General features: G+C 52.1%; 1 long non-coding RNA gene across 1 annotated transcript; it reads left to right on the top strand.

The window, feature by feature from the left end:
* Positions 1 to 1,509: 1,509 nt before the first annotated feature.
* LOC102246735 lies at positions 1,510 to 6,304 on the top strand. The gene is made up of 3 exons (XR_001360361.1): positions 1,510 to 1,588; positions 4,364 to 4,447; positions 6,223 to 6,304. It is a non-coding gene; the product is annotated as an uncharacterized LOC102246735 (long non-coding RNA).
* The last annotated feature ends 2,016 nt before the right edge of the window (positions 6,305 to 8,320 follow it).

Here is an 8,320-nt window from a genome sequence, read left to right as displayed (position 1 = left end):
AAAAAATGCATACATGGCAAACCATCTGTAATAAAAGGCCCATTCTATAAATTTTTACCTGGTCCTACTCATATCTGCAATCATAATCATATTTACAGACAAATATATCTATACTAATAAAAGAGTAATATGCTAATTAGACTGAGAGACCTTCCAGGAGACCTTCCAGATGTTCTTCTGGACAAAGCCATGGTGGCAGGGCCGAGGTAGAGGCGGTTAGAGGCCAAGCGGGGAGGGCAGTTGTGGGTGATCAGGCTTGGGGGGGGTGGGGTCGTTGGGGGTAAGCAGACCAGCAGGGGGGCCAGTTGGGGGCAAGCAGGCCATCAGTGGGGGTCAGTTGGAGGTGATCAGGACAGCAGTACCGGATTATGAGAGGGATGTCCGACTGCTGGTTTAGGCCCAATCCCTGTAAGACATTTTTACATTTTTCGAGGGGTACCAAATTGGAGAGGGTGCAGGCCAGGCTGAGGAACACACCCTCCCCCGTGCATTGCACCGGGCCCAATCCCTGTAAACTGGCAGGACATTTTTCGAGGGGTACCAAATTGGAGAGGGTGCAGGCCAGGCTGAGGAACACACCCTCCCCCGTGCATGAATTTCGTGCACCGGGCCACTACTCTATATTATAAAAGGCCAGTGTCCATAACGCCGTAACGACCAAACGACCAGTCACCAGGAGGGGCATTGATGGGTCCCGCCAGCGCAGCAGGTTTCAGGGTCTTGCGCCATTTTGTGCGCTGAGCCTCTAGTACATTTATAATCCCTCACCACTTTGGGCTCATGTGTTTCTCCTTCCATGACCCTAACAATACATTGGGTATCATCTCAGCAGCCCTCCCTAGTCCAGCACAGTCGATATTTTCGCAGTGACACAATGAATATTCGAATTAAGTGGAGTGCGTGAAAACTATAAACTTGCACCAGTTCAGGTCAAATTTCACCACCCCATGAGCCAGGAAAGCAGTTGTGTTCTGAGCATTTTGCACTTCACACCTCAGGTAAGGTGTGGGAGCGCTCCTGTCCTCCCCTCCCACCTTGGGACAGAGATGTGACAACAATCCTTACACTGCCCCTGTGGGTGCTCATTCCACGCGGGCTTTGTGTGGCCTGCTAGTGGCTCCGTGCCACAGGAGCTGTTTTCAGACCCATTTCACGGATGGGGAATAGAGGCCAAGGCAGTTGAGGGACGGCTCACTTCAGAGTCCTTGCACCCTCACAGCCCTCTGCCTTTGGCTGCACGGCCCCCTCCCCTCACATCTACTACAGAAAGAAGCAAGAAGGAAAGTGAAAGCAAAAGCCACTTCTCGGTAAGCCCTGTTTTCCCAGAAGAGGTGCTCAGAACCTCTGTGCAAGGAATGTTTAACTTTGACCTTTTCACAATCCCTGCTCAGGACAGAGCTTGGCAGCTGCGGGCAGGTGGCGGAGGCGGGGGTGGGGGCGGCGCTTGCGCCTGTGCCTGGTTAGCAAAACCCGCTGGACACTGGGCACTTCCTTCATTGTCCTCCCAACCTGGACGGAGGATCACAGTGCCCTGTGGACCTGAGGCCCCAGAGAGGTGAGGACAGAGGACAGGCTGCAGGGAGAGCAGGTGAGGCACACGCAGAGGGGGGAGGGCTGCTTGGGGCCTGAGGGGTGGGCTACAGGCCAGGAGCTGTGGTCAGCGCTGCTAGGGTTCAAGTCCCTCCCTGTCCTGCCAGTTATGAACTTTGTGAGCCTGGGAAGGGTCTGAAGTTGAAATTCTTTTTCTTTTTTTAAAATTAAATTTTAGAGAGAGAGAAAGGGAGAGAGAAAGAAGAGACAGAGAGAGAGAGAGAAACATCGATTTGTTGTTCTATTTATTTGTGCATTCTTTGGTTGATTCTTCTTTGTGCCTGACTGGGGATCAAACCCGCAACCTGGGCATATGGACGATGCTCAAACTGAGCCACCCGGCCAGGACTGCAGTGCGAATTCTTTGATAAATCAGGACAGGAGTCTCTCCCTCACGGGCCATGTGAAGTTTATAGCAGTGGTCACCACCGGTGGTCCATGAGGTCCTGAAGGTTGGCAACCACTGGTTTAAAGGAAAACCTGATTAAGGGGTGATATGACCAACCAAATGGAGTTCCCCCCCCCCCCACTCCAATAGGCCCGTGACCCCAGGGCCCTAAAGGGATAGGGACAGGCTCCCAGGGTGTGGGAAACCTCTAGACACAGGCGTTTCCCTGGGAGCTCCCTGCAGGCGAGGGTTAGGGGGGCCCTCTTTGCCGGAGAAAAGAGGCTGGGTGAGTTGTGGAAAGTGCAAAGCCAACCCCAGTGTCTCCTGGATTGTAGGTTCCTTTGGGATAGTTGTGGGAAGGAGGGACCTGGCCCCAGCTGTGTTTTCAGAGTCACCCACCTTTGCTTAGAGTGGATGCTGGGGGAGTTGGTGTGCAGGGAGGAATAAAGGCTCCCTCAGCAGGCACACAGAGACCGTCAAAATATGAGCGCTCAGACGGGCTGGCGTGGCTCCGTGGTTGAGCACCAACCTATGAACCAGTTCCATTCCCAGCCAGGGCACATGCCAGGGCTGTGGGCTGGATCCCCAGTGTGTGGTGTGCAGGAGGCAGCCAGATCAATGATTCGCTCTCATTATTGGTGCTTCTATCTCTCTCTCCCTCTCCCTTCCTCTCTGAAATAAAAAAAAATATATTTAAAAAAGGAAAAGAAATGTGAGCCCTCAAATGAAGTAACAGGGCTTACCCCACCATCAACCCCATTGTCTCCTCTCACATCCGGGAGGTCAGTGGGGAGGGGACCTGTTCGGACCAAAGAGCTCCCTGCTGTCCCCTCTGCCCCCCCCCCACCCCCTGGGAGGACTAACCTGAGAACTGGGGGTCACAGGTGCTGGTGGAGAAGGGCCCCAGGGCAGTTTCTCAGCCTCAGCACCACTGATGTCCTGGACGGGGTCATTCTCTTGTGGGGCCACCCTGAGCATTGCAGCCTCAGATGCCAGTAGCATCCTCTGCCTCCCACCAATGTCTACAGACATTACCAATGTCCCCTGGGGAGAAAACTCACCCCTGATTGAGATCAACTGGAATCACGCTGGGCTCTCCCACTTAGCAACTGCGTGACATCGGTCTCCTTGTGCCTCAGTTTCCTCATCTGCAAAATGGGAGAGTCGGGGACCACCATCCTAGATCTTAAATCATGGTGGCCAGTTGTGTTTTGGAGTTTCCCATTTTGGGGGTGCAGATAGTATAATGTTAGGTCTGATCAAATAACTGAATCGATACCCCCTCCCCTGGGAACTGCCATTTAGGCCACTTCAGTATGGACATTCCACTTGCTAAGACCATCTCCTCTCCGGATTTCACCAGAACCCAGACCCACACAGAGCATTCTCCGCCCAGAAAAAGCCCGCCTAGAGCCCTTTAAAAGTCTTTGGGTGCTGGCACCATTTGGGGGCTCAGCCCATCTGGTATCCAGGTGACTTAATCTATATTATAAAAGGCCAGTGCCCATAACACTGTAACGACCAAACGACCGGTCACCAGGAGATGCATTGATGAGTCCCGCCAGCGCAGCGGGTTTCGGGGTCTGGTTTCTGGGTCTCACGCGATTTTGTGCGCTGGGCCTCTAGTACATTTATAATCCCTCACCTCTTTGGGTTCCTGCGTTCCTCCTTCCGTGACCCTAACAATACATTGGGTAACATCTCAGCAGCCCTCCCTTGTCCAGCACAGTCAATATTTTCGCAGTGAAACAATGAATATTCGAACTAAGTGGGGTGTGTGAAAACTATAAACTTGCACTAGTTCAGGTCAAATTTCACCACCCCATGAGCCAGGAAAGCAGTTGTGTTCTGAGCATTTGGCACTTCACACCTCAGGTAAGGTGTGGGAGCTTTCCTGTCCCCCCTCCCACCGTGGAACAGAGATGTGACAACAATCCTTACAGCTGCCCCTGTGGGTTGCTCATTCCACACGGGCTCTGAGTGGTCTGCTCGTGGCTCCTCACCGTGGCTCTGTGCCACAGGAGCTGTTTTCAGACCCATTTCACAGATGGGGAATCGAGGCCAAGGCGGTTGAGGAACGGCTCACTTCCGAGTCCTTGCACCCTCTCACAGCCCTCTGCCTTTGGTTGCACGGCCCCCTCCCCTCACATCTACTAGAAAAGAAGCAAGAAGGAAAGCGAAAGCAAAAGCCAGGTATGGGAAAGCCCCCGTGTTTCTCAGAGAAGGTGCTGAGGACCTTTGGCTTCTCTGCGCCAAGAACTTTTCACCCTGAGCAGTTTCACAATCCCTGCTCAGGCCAGGGGCGGGACCGGGGGTGGCGCTTGCGCCTGTGCCTGGTTAGCAAAACCCGCTGGACCCTGGGCACTGTCTTCATTGTCCTCGCAGCCTGGACGGACGGACGCTCACAGCGCCCTGTGGACCTGAGGCCCCAGAGAGGCGAGGACAGAGGACAGGCTGCAGGGAGAGCAGGTGAGGCACACGCAGAGGGGGGAGGGCTGCTTGGGGCCTGAGGGGTGGGCTACAGGCCAGGAGCTGTGGTCAGCGCTGCTAGGGTTCAAGTCCCTCCCTGTCCTGCCAGTTATGAACACATGAGTCTGGAAAGGGTCTGAAGTTGAAATTCTTTTTCTTTTTTTTTTAAATTGAATTTTAGAGAGAGAGGAAGTGGGAGAGATAGAGATAGTGAGAGAGAGAGCGAGAGAGAAAGAGAGAGAGAGAGTTTTGTTGTTCCATTTATTTGTGCATTCTTTGGTTGATTCTTGTGTGTCCCTGACTGGGGATCGAACCCGCAACCTGGGCATATGGACGATGCTCTAACTGAGCCACCCGGCCAGGACTGCAGTGTGAATTCTTTGATAAATCTGGACGGGAATCTCTCCCTCATGGGCCCTGTGAAGTTTACAGCAGTGGTCACCACCGGTGGTCCATGAGGTCCTGGAGGTTGGCGACCGCTGCTTTAAAGGAAAACCTGATTAAGGGGTGATATGACCAACCAAATTGAGTTTCTCCCCCTCCAATGGGCCGGGGGACCCCAGGGTCCTAATGGGAGAGGGCCTGGCTCCCAGAGTGTGGGAGACCTCTAGACACAGGTGTTTCCCTGGGAGCTCCCTGCAGGCGAGGGTTAGGGGTGCCGTCTTTGCAGGAGAAAAGAGGCTGGGTGAGTTGTGAAAAGTGCAAAGCCAACCCCAGCATCTCCTGGATTGTAGGTCCCTTTGGGATAGTTGTGGGAAGGAGGGGGCCTGGCCCCAAGCTGTGTTTTCAGAGTCACCCACCTTTGCTTAGAGTGGATGCTGGGGGAGTTGGTGTGCAGGGAGGACTAAAGGCTCCCTAAGCAGGCACACAGAGACCGTCAGAAATATGAGTGCTCAGCCGGGCTGGCGTGGCTCCGTGGTTGAGCATCAACCTATGAACCAGTTCGATTCCCAGGGCACATGCCAGGGCTGTGGGCTGGATCCCCAGTGTGTGGTGTGCAGGAGGCAGCCAGATCAATGATTCGCTCTCATCATTGGTACTTCTATCTCTCTCTCCCTCTCCCTTCCTCTCTGAAATCAATAAAAATATATTTAAAAAAGGAAACGAAACATGGCTTATCCAGCCATCAACCCCATTGTCTCCTCTCACATCCGGGGAGGTCAGTAGGGAGGGGACCTGTTTGGACCAAAGAGCTCCCTGCTGTCTCCTCTGCCCTTCGCCCGCCCGGGAGGACTAACATGAGAACTGGGTGTCACAGGTGCTGGTGGAGAAGGGCTCCAGGGCAGTTTCTCAGCCTCAGCACCACTGACGTCCTGGACGGGGTCATTCTCTTTGGGGCCGCCCTGAGCATTGCAGCCTCAGATGCCAGTAGCACTCCTGCCTCCCACCAATGTCTACAGACATTACCAATGTCCCCTGGGGAGAAAACTCACCCCTGATTGAGATCAACTGGAATCACGCTGGGCTCTCCCACTTAGCAACTGGGTGACATCGGTCTCCTTGTGCCTCAGTTTCCCGATATGTAAAATGGGAATAACATTACCATCTATTTCACGCCCTCAGAGAGGATTAAAGGTGCCTAAAGTAGGTAGGTGCATGTCTGGCTTATATTATAGGCCATGGGCACCCTGGAGGCAAATCCTCCCAACCCAGCTTTATAAACCAGAGAGGTGAAAACCTTTTTTTTCTTTTTTGAAAAAATCTTTGATGCATTAATTCTACCTCAAAGACTATCCCCCAAAAATAACCAAACATGTGACCAACATTTCTATAAGGATCAAGTTATTCATAAAAGAAAAACTGGAACTGCAAACAACCCAGGGATTCCACAGCAGGGGAGCAATTAAATACGAAAGGATACCTCCACAGGGTGAGATGTTACAGGGCCTCTAAGCTGTTTGAAACGCTCTAGTAATATGAGGAGCCACTAGAATATAATGTTAAGTGACAACAATTCATGCAAAACTGCAGGAGCAGTAGGAGTCTAAATTGGTTTTGCTGGTAAAATCAAGGGCTGGCAGTGTTTATTTCCGTGTGGTGAGAGTTCAGATGAATCATATTCTTTGTTTCTGGAATGTCTATTGTAAATCTGCATTCATTGAAGTAATTAGAGGAAAACGGGTTATAAGGGCTTTTGTGACGTCAAAATAGGTAAAGGAGGATTTGTTTTCTAAGATTTTTTAGAAGTAGAACAGGAGGAGGAGAGAGGGAAGGAGGAGATCATGAGAAAGGGGGCATATCTGGAAGGTGCCACTTCTCCACTAACCCCAGGAGCGAGTGCCAATGACCAGGGGGTGGGGGTAGAGATGGGGGGAAGGAGGAGGTCATGAGAGAGGGGGCATATCTGGAAGATGCCATTTCTCCACCAGCCCCAGGAGCCAGTGCCAACGACAAGGGGGTGGGGATGCACAGATCGGGAGGGCGGGGGTGGAGATGAGAGCCATGTGTTCCTTTCCTAAGGCTGCCATAGGAACAGGACCACACACTGGGAGGCCTTGAACCGCAGAAATGTGTTCTCTCCCAGTTGGGGAGGTCAGAAGTCCAAGACCAAGGTGTGAGCAGCGCCAATGTCCCCCAGCAGGCGCTAGAGGGGATCAAGCCTTCTTTGCCTTCTGCAGCTTCCGCCCCCCACCCCGCCCCCCAAGCCATTGGCTCAGTCCAGTCCTTGAGCATAAGGACCCCTGGTGCTACCCTTCCCGTCTCTGCTTCTGTCAGCGCATCGCCTTCTTTCCTGTGTCTCTCTGTGTCCTCTCCTCTTCTTATAAGGACCCCAGGCACTGGATTTAGGCCCACCCTCAACCGAGGATGATTTTATCTCAAGATCCTTAACCAATTATATCTGCAAAGACCTCTTTCCAAATAAGGTCACATTCTGAGAGGTTCCAGCTGGACATAAAGTTGGGGGCTCATTATTGCACCCACTCCCGGGAGCAGACAGTCTTTAAAAGTGTGTTGGCATCACAAGCAGACACATGGCTGAGACAAAACGTACAGGAGGGTGTCGGTGACAAGCAAGCGTGTCTTTCAGCCCTGACCTTCACGGGGTGAGCCAGCGTCCTGCCTGCACAAGCACAGGGATCTTTTATATGGGGGGCCCCCTCCACAGCCGCCTCTTTCGGTTTCATGGCTGTGTCTCATGTCATGGCTAGATACGCCGTAACTTACCTCACCAATCCACTTGGAAAGAATGCTGGGTGGCCTTTAGGCTTTTAAAACTATGGGTAATGCTGCAATGCTCCTAGTTTTGTGTCTGCATACAATGTCTGGTATTTAAAAATAGACATTTTTTTAGGTTCACAGCAAAATTGAGGGGAAGGTACAGAGATTTCCCATATAGTTCCTGCCCCCACGCTTCCACAGCTGCCCCCACTACCAGCATTCCCTACTGAGCCCACACGGACCCATCATTATCAGCCGAAGTCTATAGTTTGTATTAAGGCTCACTCTCGGTGTTGTGCATTCTATGGGTTTAGATGACTGTATAACGACATGTATCCCCATTAGAGTATCACACAGGAAAGTTCAATTTCCTAAAAATCCTGTGTTCCACCTATTCACCCCTCCCTTCTCCCAACCCCTGATCTTTCCACTTGCAAAGTGTTACCTTTTCCAGAACGTCTCCTGGTCAGAATCAGAGAGAGTGTAGCGTTCTCCGACCGGCTACTGTCACTTAGCAATAGGCACTGAAGGGTCCTGCATGTCTTTTCATGGCTTGATAGCTCGTTTCCTTTAGCACCGAATAATATTCCGTTGTCTGGATGTCCCACGGTTTATCCATCCACTCACCTACTGACTGAAGGTCATCTTAGCGGCTCCCAAGTATTGGCAGCCATAAGTAAATCTGCTGCAGACATCCCTGTGCAGGTTTTTGTG

This window comes from Myotis brandtii, unplaced genomic scaffold (genome assembly GCF_000412655.1).
Source record: "Myotis brandtii unplaced genomic scaffold, ASM41265v1 scaffold876, whole genome shotgun sequence".
NCBI classification, from domain to species: Eukaryota; Metazoa; Chordata; class Mammalia; order Chiroptera; family Vespertilionidae; genus Myotis; species Myotis brandtii.
The sequence above is the reverse complement of the archived record's forward strand: the minus strand, read 5'-3'. Positions and strand labels throughout refer to the sequence as shown.